Here is a 14419-nt window from a genome sequence, read left to right on the forward strand (position 1 = left end):
AGCTGACGCCCGGAATTTGGACTTGTAACCTACTAGACTGTGAGAGAATAAATTTCTCTTTGTTAAAGCCATCCAGTTGTGGTATTTCTGTTACAGCAGCACTAGATGACTAAGACACCATGTGTCTTCAGTGTTCTTTATTCTACCTTGCTCCAGATGGAGTGAGACCAGTGGAGACTCTTAGATGGCTACTCACAAGCTTTTAAGACCACAAATACTACTCACGAAAGTAGAATGTAGAATATTTTCTGTATAAACTACATTATGCCAATTGAACAAGATGTTCAGTGAGACCATGGTCCCCACAGCCTTCATCATGCATTTTGGGGGTAAAAAAGGCTGAGGATAGTTAGGTACATAGCATGAGGATGGAAACAAAGCAACGATAACCGGCCAAAAGTGGAAAATCCATTAGAGACGTCATCTTCATGCTTGAGTAAGCTTTCCAAGTTCAGACAAATCTATTATGGTAGAAGTGGCCACTGTAGAAATATTAGAAGATCTAGTTTCATCCAACATAGAGATAATTCCTAGACAGAAGGGACCATTTCATTGACATCTATATTCATTGTTTGAAGGTAAGACTAAGACAAAGAATGTTTCCTTCAAAAAAAAAAAAGGCAAAATTTAGGCTGAACTTATAAGGGAAGATAGGCTGCAGGGCTCCAAGAGATTTCATCTTTGGTAAGAACTAAGAAAAGTTCTTAAATTTTTAAAATTGTATTTGGTTTTTTACTCTAATTTTTAATATATCAACACATTTGATTTCTTAAAAAAATGGAGGATTAAAATATAAATTAAAGGCAAAGATATCAGACAACACACTCAGAGAATTTCATATGTATCTCTAAGAAGATAATTTGAACCAAAAATTTAAAAACAAAACCAAATATTTTCTTCCGTGGAAAAGGCACATTTAAAGCCATGAAGAAAAGAACAGGAGACTATCTTGGAATAAATATAGTAGGAATGCAATACACTGGGGTATAAGTAAGTGTGGATTTGAGCAAAAGTGCACTGTGATGCAGCTGTTACGTGATACCTAGTAGCTCAGTGGTTTTTGTGGACACAGAAAATAAACAGCAAACTCAGGAAAGCGTCACTGCAGTAATCTACTTTACATAAGTACAGTGGCGCCAAACATTTAATGCCAACCACAAAATGAAAAAGCCAGTATGAAGACTAATACATGATATCAATTGAAATGTAAATAATCATAATCACACCACTACAGACCACATGTTTTTCATAAAATGTCACTATTTTCATATCGGCAGGCTGACTGCCTGTAATTGGAGAAAGGCTTCAGACTAATTAAAGAAATATAATCTTTTTAGTATAAACTTCAGTGATTTGAATTGATTGGGATAAGGAAGTAGCTCGAAATTATCTGGTATTTTAACAAATCCAGATTTATAACCCTGAGCGACCACAACGAAACGAAAAAAATGTGGCTGTGGAGAGCCTTTAGACTTTACCAAATCAGTGTGCTGTCATATAGACATAAACATATTAAAAGTGTATTTGCAAAGAGTTCTTTTAAAATACGTCAGGTTTTATAAAACAATACTTTTGGGTACTTATCTTTATATTTTAAACATGCACTGTTCAAGTCTTCTTTGTGAATTTGCTTGCAAAATCTATAAAGATATTCTGAATTATTGGTGTCTGAATTATTAAGTTTTTATGCTTATACAGTAGCAGCCCACTGTAGACAGAAAATACTAACTCTAAATGAATCAGAAACCACTCACAGATTTCTTAAAGCCATAACAGTGAACATGAATGCCTCATCAGTACTCCCAAACCTAAATCCAAGTTGAGATCTACTGTGATAAAATTAATCTGTTTGGTAAACTATGAAACTAAGCATTATATTTTTTATGCTGTAAACATAACTATTCCATGTCAAGCCATGGAAAGCTATAATAAAAATGATAACTTTATTTTTGGTGGCCTGAAATTCATTTGACTGTAATGCCTGAGAGAGCAGGGAAAAGGGCAGGTACAGGGTGCTGGATAACAATTTTTTAACTCCCATGGTATCATACAGAAAATGATCAGATGCAAAGTCTTCTAGTCTGGGCTTTTTACTTAAATAAACGACACACAAGCACGCATACTGTTTTCTTTGTCATCTTGGTTCCTCCCAGAAGCAGACACCAAGATACAGTAAAAAACGCAAGCGATACAGTGGAGGTAATGTCTGTGTGGAGGCAGTGGTGGTTCAATGGTAAAATTCTTACCTTCCACGCAGGAGAACCAGGTTCAATTCCCAGCCAATGTATTTCATGTGCAGCCACGCCTATCTCCCAGTGAAGGCTTACCTGTTACTATGGTGCTGAATAGGTTTCAGAGGAACTTCCATTCAAAGATGGGCAAGGAAAAAAGGCCTGATAATCTACTTCTGAAAATCAGTCCATGAAAATCCTGTGGGTCATAATGGCCCGATCCACAGTGAATTGTAGGGATGGAGCAGGACCCAGGAGCATATTTCAGTTCCATTGTTCATGGGATGACAATGAGTCCTGGGCTAGCTGGACGGCAGATAACAACAATTCTGTGAAAAATGAAGAGCAGAGTCAGGGAAAGTCTACAATCCATTATGAAACTGAGACACTTGTGAAAGAAAAGGGGCAGGAAGAAGTAATTTGGAGCATGGGGCAGCTCTAAGAAAGGCTTGGTAAATTTGATGGGGGCTCTGTGGCAAAGATTGCCCATAGAGGAGTTCTGAATTCAGTGGAAATTGCCATGCTTTAATACCTGCGATGGTTAAAGTTACGTGTCAACATGGCTAGGCCCTGATTCTCAGTGGTTTAGTAGGCATTATGTAATCATCCTCCATTTTGTGATATGATGTGAGCAGCCAATCAGTCAAAAGGGTAGTTTCCTTGGGGTTGTGGCCTGCATCCAATATGTATGGATGTTCTGGCAAAGCTCTTTCTCTCTCTCTAGATCCTGCATCCAACTTATCATTCTCACCTCTGGTTCTTGGATAGGAGGTGAGCCAGCAGCCTACAGTCTGAACTGAGGATTTTGGGATTCATCATTCCCTGCAGCCCTGTAAGCCAGCAGCCTGCCATCTGTCCTGATGATTTTAGGTTCATAAGCCCCTGCAACCATGTGAGTCAGGAGAAGCCTCCAGCCTGACGCCTCATCCATGTATTTGGGACTTGTCAGCCTCCAAGCTATTTCCTTAAAATAATCTTTCTCTATATATTTATACATGTGTGCTTCACTGGTTTTACTCTTCCAGAGAACCCAGCCTAAGATAGTACCCCAGGGTCAGAAGAGATTCTGAAACTTGCCCGTGAATGCAGACTAGCTAAAGGGAATGAATGAAATAATGAAGTCAAAGAACTGAATAGAAGATTTCAAAGGGTGGCTCGAGAAGACAGAAGAAAGTATTAAAATGAAATGTCCAAAGGCCTGGAGTCAGAAAACCAAAAGGGAAGGAGACATTCAGCATTTCTCAAGCTGAAATAACTGAAAAAAATTCAAGCCTCCAGTTGCAATGTTGGAGGATTCTATGGGCAAAAAATTGAACAATGTAGGAAGCGTCAAAAAAGGATAGAAAGTTGGCATGACAGAAACTGGAGAAACTGAGAGTATGGCCCCTAGACAGCCTTTTAGCTCAGTAATGAGGTCACTCCTGAGGTTCAGCTTCCACCCAAAGATTAGACAGGTCCATAAAACAAAACAAGACTAAAGGACACACCAGCCCAGCAGCAAGGACTAGAAGGCAGGAGGTGACAGGAAAGCTGGTAATAGGAACGCAAGGTCCAGAAGGGAGAGTGTTGACATGTCGGGTTGTTAACTAATGTCATAAAACAATATGTGTACTAACTGTTTAATGAGAAGCTAGTTCTGTAAACCTTCATCAATTTAAAAAAAAAAAAAGAAGAAGAAGATGGAAAGAATACACAGAGTCACTGTGCCTAAAAGAATTGGTCAAAGTTCAAGCATCTCAGGAGGTAGCATATGCTCAAGAACTGATGGTGCTAAAGGAAGAAGTTCAAGCGGTACTGAAGGACTTGGTAAAAAACAAGGTTTCAGGAATTGAAGGAATACCAGCAGAGATGATTCAACAAACAAATGCAACCTTAGAGCGTTCACTTATCTAAGCCAAGAAATTTGGACAATTGCTACCTGGCCAACTTGACTTGAATAGATCTATGTTTGTACCGATTCTAAAGAAAGGTGATCCAATGGGATGCGGCAATTATCAAACAATATCATTAATATCACACAAAAGTAAAACTATGCTAAAGATAATTTAAAAATGGCTGCAGCAGTACACAGACAAGGAACTGCCAGAAATTCAAGTTGGATTCAGAAGATGTAGAATGAGAGACACATTGCTGATGTCAAATGGATCTTGGCTGAAAGCAGAGAATACAAGAAAGATGTTTACCTGTGTTTTATTGACTATGCAAAGGCATTTGGCTGTGTGGATCACAACAAATTGTGGATAACATTGTGAAGAATGGGAATTCCAGAACACTTAATTGTGCTCATGAGGAGCTTATACCGAAACAAAAGGCAGTCATTCAGACAGAACGAGGGGATACGGCATAGTTTAAAATTAGGAAAAGTGTGCATCAGGGTTGTATCCTTTCACCATATTTATTCAATCTATATGTCGAGCAAATGAACCGAGAAACTGGACTATAAGAAGAAGAACGCAGCATCAGGGTTGGAGGAAGACTCATTAACAACCTGTGTTATGCAGATGACACAACCTTGCTTGCTGAAAGTAAAGAGGATTTGAAGCACTTACAGGTGACAATCAAAGACTACAACTGTCAGTAAGGATTACACCTCAAGATAAAGAAAACAAAAATTCTCACAACTGGACCAATAAGAAACATCATGATAAATGGAGAAAGAATTGCGCTTGTCAAAGATTTCATTTTATTTAGATCCATAATCATCGCCCATGAAAACAACAGTCAAGCAATCAAATGATGCATTGCATTGGGCAAATCTTCTGCAAAAGACCACTTTCAAGTGTTAAAATGAAAAAATGTCACTTTGAGGACTAAGGTGTGCCTGACCCAAGCCACGGTGTTTTCAATTGCCTCATATGCATGCGAAAGCTGGACAATGAATAAGGAAGACCAAAGAGGAATTATGCATTTAAAGTATGGTATTGGCAAAGAATATTGGATATACCATGGGCTGCCAGAAGAATGAAAAAATCTCTCTTGGAAGAAGCATGCCAGAATGCCCCTAGAAACGAGGATCGCAAGACTTCGTCTCACATCTTTGGACTTGTTATTAGGAGGGATCAGGCCCTGGAGAAAGACATCATGCTTGCTTGGTAAGTTGGGAGGGTCAGCAAAAAAGAGGAAGACCCTCCATTGAGATGGATTGACACGGTGTCTGCAACGGTAGGCTCACACATAGAAACAATTGTGAGGATGGCACAGAAGTGGGCAGTGTTTCGTTCTCTTGTACATAGGATTGCTGTGAGTTGGAACGGACTACTAACACCTAACAACAACAAGTACACCAGCTGTGCAAAGTCATCTTGTGCTCCTACTGTGCTTAGTCTCTCTGGGAGCTGCCTGGAGAGATTGTAGCCTTGACTTGAATACAGCAGCAGATCCTGAAGGCACTGCAGCTGGAGGCTGTCAGCTCACTGCTCTCCTCCTGACAGGTTCTCCCTAGAAGGGAGATCTAAGTGGCAACAACTCTGTGGCTGCCACATTTCCAATTCAAATTATAGTGGTCCTTGATGTTTCTTTCTCCTTTAATAAGGTAGATAGGTTTTGAATGTCAAGTATAACATGTACTATTTTAGTATGTCAGATGGACTGTTTGATCTTTCAATTATTGGATAAGTAAAATATATACAGGAGGAAATACTCTAAAAGGTTCCAAGGGGAAGCAACAAGACCATCTACAATAAAACAAGAATTAAAAATGACATCACGCTTCTCAACAGTAATGGTTGAAGCAAGGATACCATAGAGTAATGTTTTTAAAGTGCCAAGGAACTTGGAATTAGAATTGTATATATATATATAATCATTTAAATGTGGTGGTAAAGATGTTCTCATACACACAATGTTTCATAATTTTTGTCACACACAGAGAAGAGGAACTTTTGGAGGAACTTTTCCAGAAAGAAAAGAAATAAATAATTAATAGTATTTATCACTTTTTTATGTAAGCACTACCAAATTTTTAAAAAAGAAAAAATAGAAACGGAAAAAAATGTATCAATAAGGATTCTGAGATGAACTAATAACACCAACATGGCTGGAGACTTAAAGTAGAAAGACTGGTTGGAGGTGAGAAAGCGAAGATATTGATCTTGAGTGGTGACCTCCAGAAGCACCCATAGAGGAATGGGGAAGTGAAACAGGGAAGGGAAGAAAACCAATACCAGATGTGTCAATAAATAGGTTACCACTTTCGCGGTGGTATTAAATCCCACTGGGGGCCTCTGGGAGACACTGTAGAACATGTGTTAGAGCTGTCTCATTCGAAAAGCAAGAATGCTGGAGTGTTTACTCACCAACTCCTATTTGTCATTGATTTTAGGGCTATTTCTGTAGACCTTAACCAAAAAAAAAAAAATTTTTTTTTTTTTTTTAACTCCCTGGAGATTCCAATCTGTCCCACATATTGCCAAGCACCCTCCTGAGACCCAAAAATACCATCTGGCTAAGGGTCACTGGTGCTTTGAGTATGTATGGGGAATGTGACTGCACAAAGGATGTGAGTGGGGTACCCACAGGGACTTCTATAGTTACTCCTTGCACTCTTCAGATCTACTCATGCCCTCCATTAAAGTTCCTCAGTCTAATCTCTACTCTTCAATGTAGAGGCCCATCACAATTTAAACATGAAATGAAATGAAATACAATATGAAACTAATGGGAGAAACTACAATCTCTACTGCTATTCCTCATCTTCCCTCTTTCAAAACCATTTTATATTTCACTCATCCTAGCCGGCACTTCTGCTAGTCTGGATTGCTTCACTATAGGGAAACTCGTACCATCATCCTTGACGGGTCTGATCCCCTTTTTACCATACTCAAATCAGCCCGTGTTTGTTATAATTGTGTTTTCACTGCTATCATTTGACATAGAAGCACCAAGAGTCTCCCCTGTGAATCCTGTAAGTTCTGGCGTACTTCTCCTTGCCTCCATTATGTGGTGGTAAACCTATCGCCTTATGATAATGAGTCAATTACATCTTCCTGTATAGTAACATCTTTTCTTGCCTACTGGTCTATTAGCCTAAAACAAAACAAAACAAGTTGCCATCGAGTTGATTCCGACTCATAGTGACCCTACAGGACAGAGAGAACTGCCCTGTAGGCTTTCCAAGGAGCAGCTGGTGAATTTGAACTGGTGAACTTTTGGTTAACAGTCAAGCTCTTAACCACTTCATCACCAGAGCTCCTCTTTTAGCCTGAGGAACCCAAGCTGACCAGGCAGCAACCATACCTTCAGATGTAGGAAAACTGTACTGATCCTCTGTGATCCACCATAAACCAAGTTTTGCAGATGTGAAGCACAAATATTCAGCGTGGTTCATTGTGAGTGATGATGGGAAGAGCCACTCCTACTTCTATTTAACTATCACAGTCATAGCATATACAGGTTCAAAGTATATATCAAATCTGGGGGGACAGCACTCCAGTGCCACCAAGTGTCATCCACAAGCCGATGCTGTAATTTACATTTGTTAAGATGCCACTTCAGTATTCTACCAGACTGATTAACTTGGGTAATGCAGTATATGATGGAGCAACAGGCTCCTGGCCATCCACACATGGCAATGCCTCCTTTACTATAATGGATCGCTTAATCTGGTGCTGTATTGTGCAGGATCCTGTCTTAATCATCTAGTGCCGCTACAACAGAAATACCGCAGGTGAATGGCTTCAACAAAGACAAGTTTATTTCCTCACAGTAGAGTAGGCTAAATGTCCAAATTCAGCGCATCAGCTCCAGGGGAAGGCTTTCTCTCTCTGTCAGCATTCTCATCAATCTTCCCCCAAACTAGGAGCTTCTCTGAGCAGAGGCCCAGGGTCCAAAGGACAAGGTCTACCCCCAGGACTGCTTTCCTGGTGGTACGAGGTCCCCCTGTCTCTGCTCGTTTTTCTCTTTTATATCTCAAGAGATTGCCTCAAGACGCAGCCCAATCTTGTAGACTGAGTCCTGCCTCACGAATACAACTGCTGCCCATCCTCCCTCACTAACATAATAGAGGCAGGATTTACAACATATAGGAAAATCACACAATACCAGGAATCATAGCCCAGCCAAATTGATACACACATTTTTGAGGGGACATAATTCAATCTCTGATAGATCCTATGTCAGGTATGGGAACTCATCACTGCCCACCCATTGTAGAAAGAATCTAATGTACGAACTTGCCACCAGGTTGTTGATTCATCTCCTTGAGTGACAGTACCATTTGAGGGTTCAGCCATCAGTCTTTCCTGCTGGCAGCTCTGATATTAACAGCAACAGTAGTTAGATTAGTCTTAGTGGGAGGAAGCTATGCTGTTGAGACCATATATAGCCTCAGCCCCACTGCCATGACTACCCTTTACTCTCCCATTGTGAGCTGGAATGGCCAAGGACAGAAGCTAGCTACCATTCCTAGGTGAGTTAATCTGTACACCTGGTATTTTAGTTCTTCTTCTCCATTTTGTGTTTGCTTTCCAAAATTTATCCACGTGTCTCTTCTATAGTCTTTCTTGTATCTGATTTTCCAATCTTGCTTTTTCTAGGCTCCTGCCCAACATTTATGCCAAGTGGTCACACTTCCAAGGAAATGCCCCCTTTCAACTGACTGGCTAATTACATCAGATCACATCATGGAAGATGATCAATGTAATCATTATGGAAGATTACATTATAGAAGAGCAACCAATCCAGTGTCTGCCAAACCACTGAGAATCATAGCTTAGTCAAGTTGACATATGACACTAACCATCACAGGTAACGTACCATGAACCAAAAGGTGATGCTGACAATTATTTCATACCTGACATTTAAAAATAGTGCCATATCACTATTAACTATGTATTATATGACTTGGAAATGGTGTTTTATAAATTTTAGTCTTGCTTCAAATCACTTCTCTATTCACACAAAGATGGTGACTTTCATGTGCTTCTTGAATCCTCTGGGGAAACCCTGGTGGCGTAGTGCTTAAGAGTTCGGCTGCTAAGAAAAAGGCCAGCAGTTTGAATCAACCAGGTGTTCCTTGAAAACCCTATGGGACAGTTCTACGCTGCTCTATAGGGTTGCTATGAGTTGGAATTGACTCGACAGCGACAGCTTTCTTGAATCTTCTAGGAGGAATTTCCCTCATCAATGTCTTTCAGGGACATGCCTGAGTGGGCCTGTAGTGTAGCTACAGTTTATTTTTAGCTTACTTCAACATACTGAGCCTACTCATCTATGGAGCCAGGCATAAAAGAATGCCTGAAAAAATCCCATGTGTTTGGAGATTCTAAACAGCATATTACTAACTAAGAGTGCCTGGGTGACACAGTTAAGTGTGCTTGATGACTAGCTGAAAGGTTGCCTGCTTTGAACCCACACAGGGGTGCCTTGGAAGACAGGCCTGGAGATCTGCTTCTGAAAGGTCACGGCCTTGAAAACCCTATGGAGCAGTTCTACTGTGAACACATGGGGTCATCATGAGTCAGAATTGACTCTTCAACAACTAACAATGACTCTTTGGTGAAAGAGAAAACAGTCAAGTGTACTTGTGAAATACTTAGAAATAAAAGACAAAGTACTGTATAGGAAACTCTATGGAACACAATTAAAGCAAGTCTTAGTGGAAACTTCATAGTTTTCAATACCTTTATTAGAAAACTAGGACAAATGACCAAAGAGTTTCACCCCATGAAGCTACACAAGGAACAACAGAGTAACCCTGGTGAAGACAAAAAAAAAAAAAAAAGGAATGAAATAATAAAGAAGGAGGAAGAATCAATAACATAGAGAACAACAAAAAAAGTTAAAAAAAAAAAAAAAAAAAGGAGAAATCAACAAAACCAAGAGCTGCTATTTTGGAAAGACATACAAGATTGGTAAGTAGGTATGCATATACCCTATGGCTTAGAAATCCCACTCCTATTAATACAACCAGAGACATTCTTGTACATGGTTCATAAAGGAAGACATTTAAGACAGTTTATTTTAGCAATGATTGTGGAAGTGGGTACTTGAAGGCATCTTAGTTTTCCATCACTGAGATAATTGAAAGGTAAAATGTGATGATGCGTATTACACAATGTCATAAAGTAATCAGAATTCATGAACTAGATGTAATTAAAGCCACAAAGATAGACCTTGGAAACATGCTAAATGAAAAAATAAAAGAAAAAAATAATGTGATATCATTTGGGGAAAATTAAAAATACATGAATATAAAAGAACACCGAGTTTTTCAAGGATACAAAAATTTTCTAGGACATAAAACACACTGGGGTATACCCTGAAGGAAGGAGAAGCAAATATGAGTAGGAACAGGGAAGGAGAAACATAATAAAATTAAATAAAACCAGCATCAAACAAGAGAAGGAACATGCTGGTCTTAGCCTGGGTTCTCCACAGGAGCAAAACCAGTGAGAACTGCATATAGAGAGATCTACTTCGAGGAAATGGCTCACGCAATTGTGGGGACTGACATGTACCAAATCCATAGGTCAGGGGGCAGGCTGGAGACTTCTGCAGGTTTACATCGTAGGAACTGGAGGTCAGGTGATAGGAGTGCAGGATTTAGAGAGACAGAGAGAGCGAGCTTTGCCAGAACATCCATTTATACACTGAAGGCAGGCCATGTCTCCAAGGAAACTCCCCTTTCAGCTGATTGGCTGATCACAGTACCTTACGGAAAAGCAAACAGTCCAGTGTTTGCCAAACCACTGGAAATCATAGCCTAGCCAAGTTGACACATAACATTAACCATCACAAGTAGTGTATTGTCAACCAAAAAGTGATACAGACAATGCTATATCACTAAAAAAAAAAAAAAAAAAAATTACATGACATGGAAATTGTATTTTATAAAATATAGAGACTGTATTCTTTCATAGATCCAAGTAAACAAATGTTATGAACACCTCTTTGAAAGATTTTGAGATTTGTTTGCTGATTCAAGTTTCCCCTGGGCTCTCTTATGTTTTCTCTCTGAGCAAATTTTGACCACAATATTCTCAGGCCCTAGAGAATTCTCATATTTAGCTAAATTAAAAAGTCAAGGAATATTGCCATTCCAAATGAGTTAGTCAAAATAATAAATACTAGTTAGCAAAAAAGGTAAATTGTATGATTTAGAAATAGAAAATACAGGAAGCATCTTATACTGAACCATAGCTAAACAAAATATGTATCTTCTTATGTATCAAATATTCTAGGCAGACATTTCTAGATTTCAGAATTCTCAGCATTTAACCACATGAATATCATCCAACAAGAAACTTTTTTTTTCTAGTAATCAAGTACTCGGCAGAATAAAAAACCAAAAAAACAGACCCAGTACGGTCGACTCGATTTCGACTCACAGCGACCCTTTAGGACAGAGTAGAACTGCCCCATACAACTTCAAAGAGCACCTGGCAGATTTCAGCTGCCGACCCTTTGGTTAGCAGCCGTAGCACTTAACCACTATGCCACTAGGGTTTCCAGCAGAGTTAAAACATTCCCTAAATAACATCGGAATCAATTTTATCATTATAGATTTATGAAAATCTCATATCTAAATAGGAAATCTTGGAAAAATATAGTTAAGTAAACATCAAAATATTCTAAAATAATGAATTTCATTATCCCTAAAACCCTATGTCTACATTTTTAATATTTCAATTTCCTTTTTTATTTTAAAATATTTTAATGATGCTTAAGGTAGATATACCTTAAGACATTTTTAGGTTGATATCTAAATATTAATTTTATTTATACCTCAGTGACTATAAGAATTGTTATCAAAGGTAAATAATAAAAATAACAAATTTGGAGCCCTTACAGTCCATAATAATCAAATTAATTATTCATGCATGTTCTGTTGTTTTGAACACTGGTGACAGATTTGCCCTGAGCCAAATACAGTTTTGTACAAAAGCAGACATATTTAAGTTTTGTGATCAGCTTTGGAGTGGAGATAGAATAAAATTTCCCTTTAGGTCAAATTAATTGCCCCGAAGAAATCTTGGCTCCAGCATCATAGGGTGTTAAGGCTAGAAGAGGCCTTAAGATAGCTTGTGAAAACCATTTGCTGACAGTATCGTTTGTTTTTAAAAATAGAATTAGCATGATTTAATATACTGAGAATATACTTGTTACTCATATAATACTTTCGAACGAATGAAGTGCATATATTATCACAGCATATCGTTTCCTTTTCGAATACACACCCTTGAACCGTTCAGTCTGGGGAAGAAACAGGAAAGGTGGGCGGCAGGGCCCAGGAGACGGTGCAGACAGGGCGGAGGAGAGTTCTAAGCTGCTTCCCTTTCCCTTCTACCGCTCTTCGTGTCACCCATAACGGGCGGTGGTTAAGTACATCTCAGGAGGTGTTGTAGGGCCTGGAGAGCGCGTGCCAGCTGACTTTCAGAGTTGTTGCAGATCAGCTGTAAATAAACATATGTATGCGTTCACGTCAGTAGGTGGATTACTGAGATTTCATTCCGGTTAGTTTCACTTTCAGTTCATCCCAGTGCAAGAGCCAGGATGGCAAGACATGCTTCACTAATGGCCCCGAATGTTCAGTTTTAGCTTCCTTTAAGCCTCTTTAACAAAAAGAACTAACATCCTATACTGAGTCTTTTACAACTTGCCATTGAGAGGTTGATGTTAATTCTGCGTGATTAATTTACTTGAGTTTTCAATGCCTAGCTTTAATTTCACAATATTTGTCTTGTTCTCAACTTCTCCGACTGTGATTTTGAGAACACGATTTGATTCCTGCCACGTTCAGTTCTTGTGGAGAGCCTCTCTTGCTGAGTGCCACATCAGTCCCTTCTGTATCTTAATGATCTCCCTGGGCTCTTTGTTCTATTCTCAGAGCTGTGTAAACCGTCCTAGCAATGCGTCAGGCATTGAGCTATATGCTTTTACATATCTGATTTAATTTCAAATTATTCCTTGATCTGTGAGCTCCTTAAGGGAGGAAGCTCTGGTTTATCTATCTTTAGTATGTAGATCAGAACCTGGAATATGGTAGGCACTCTTAATGGTTGACCTGAACAGAGAGAAAAAGATTCAGAACTTGAGCCTGGGAGAAATTTATTCTAATGCTGAAATCCATTCTATACTATCTGTCATATTTATTGCCAATTTATTTTACGGTAGATGCTATATATATATACACACACATATGTACATGCGTATTTTATATATATATATATATACTTATTATCGACTTAACAACAAAGCAGGAAATGTTTTTAAATGCCACTGAGTCGGCGCCCACTCACAGCCACCCTGTGCTGAAAAGGACAAAACACTGACCCGTCTTGCGCCATCCCCGCAATCTTTGCTATATTCGATTCCATTGTTGTAGCCCTTGTGTCAATCCATCTCGTTGAAGGTTTTCCTCTCTTTCGCTGACCCTCTGCTTTACCAAGCGTGATGTCCTTTTCCCTCCTGATAATATGCCCAAAGTGCATGAGACGAAGTGTCACCATCTTCTCTTCTAAGGAGTATTTTGGCTGTACTTCTTCCAAGACAGATTCTCTCGTTCTTCTGGCAGTCCGTGGTATATTCAACATTCTTTGCCAACACCATAACTCAAAAGCATCAATTCTTCTTCGGTCTTCCTTACTCATTGCCCAGCTTTCCCACACATAGAAGACCACTGAAAACACCACGCCTTGGGGCAGGCACACCTTAGACCTCAAGGTAACGTCTTTGCTTTTTAACACTTTAAAGAGGTCTCTTGCAGCAGATTTGCCCGATGCAATGTGCTGCTTAATTTCTTGACTGCTGCTTCCATGCGTGTTGATTGTGGATCCAAGTAAAATGAAGTTCTTGACAACTTCAATATTTTCTCCATTTAATTTATCATGATGTTGCTTATTGGTCCAGTTGTGAGGATTTTTGTTTTATGTTGAGGTGTAATCTATATTGAAGGCTGTAGACTTTGATCTTCATCAGTAAGTGCTTCAAGCCCGCTTCACTTTAAGCACGTTAAGATTGTGTCATCTGTGTAACACAGGTTAATGAGTCTTCCTCCAATCCTGATGCTATGTTCTTTATATAGTCCAGCTTCTCGGATTATTTGCTCAGCATACAGATTGAATAAGTATAATGAAAGGATACAACCCCGACACACACTTTTCCTGACTTTAAGCCACTCAGTATTCCCTTTTTCTGAGTGTAGGAGTGAGTAATTCTCTGTCTAGACATTACAGTCAAGAAGTTATTCC

The 14419-nt window shown here is 39.2% G+C and overlaps 1 long non-coding RNA gene across 1 annotated transcript in view; it reads right to left on the reverse strand.

Moving 5' to 3' along the window:
- LOC126061441 (uncharacterized) overlaps positions 1 to 12642 on the reverse strand; it is a 136937-nt gene extending 124295 nt beyond the window's left edge. The window contains exons 1-2 of the long non-coding RNA XR_007513774.1: positions 12407 to 12642; positions 2328 to 2560 (exon numbers count right to left, since the gene is read on the reverse strand). This is a non-coding gene — a long non-coding RNA (uncharacterized LOC126061441). The remainder of the gene's footprint in view (positions 1 to 2327; positions 2561 to 12406) is intronic.
- Positions 12643 to 14419: the final 1777 nt, after the last annotated feature.

This window comes from Elephas maximus, chromosome 18 (assembly GCF_024166365.1).
Source record: "Elephas maximus indicus isolate mEleMax1 chromosome 18, mEleMax1 primary haplotype, whole genome shotgun sequence".
Classification (NCBI taxonomy): Eukaryota; Metazoa; Chordata; class Mammalia; order Proboscidea; family Elephantidae; genus Elephas; species Elephas maximus.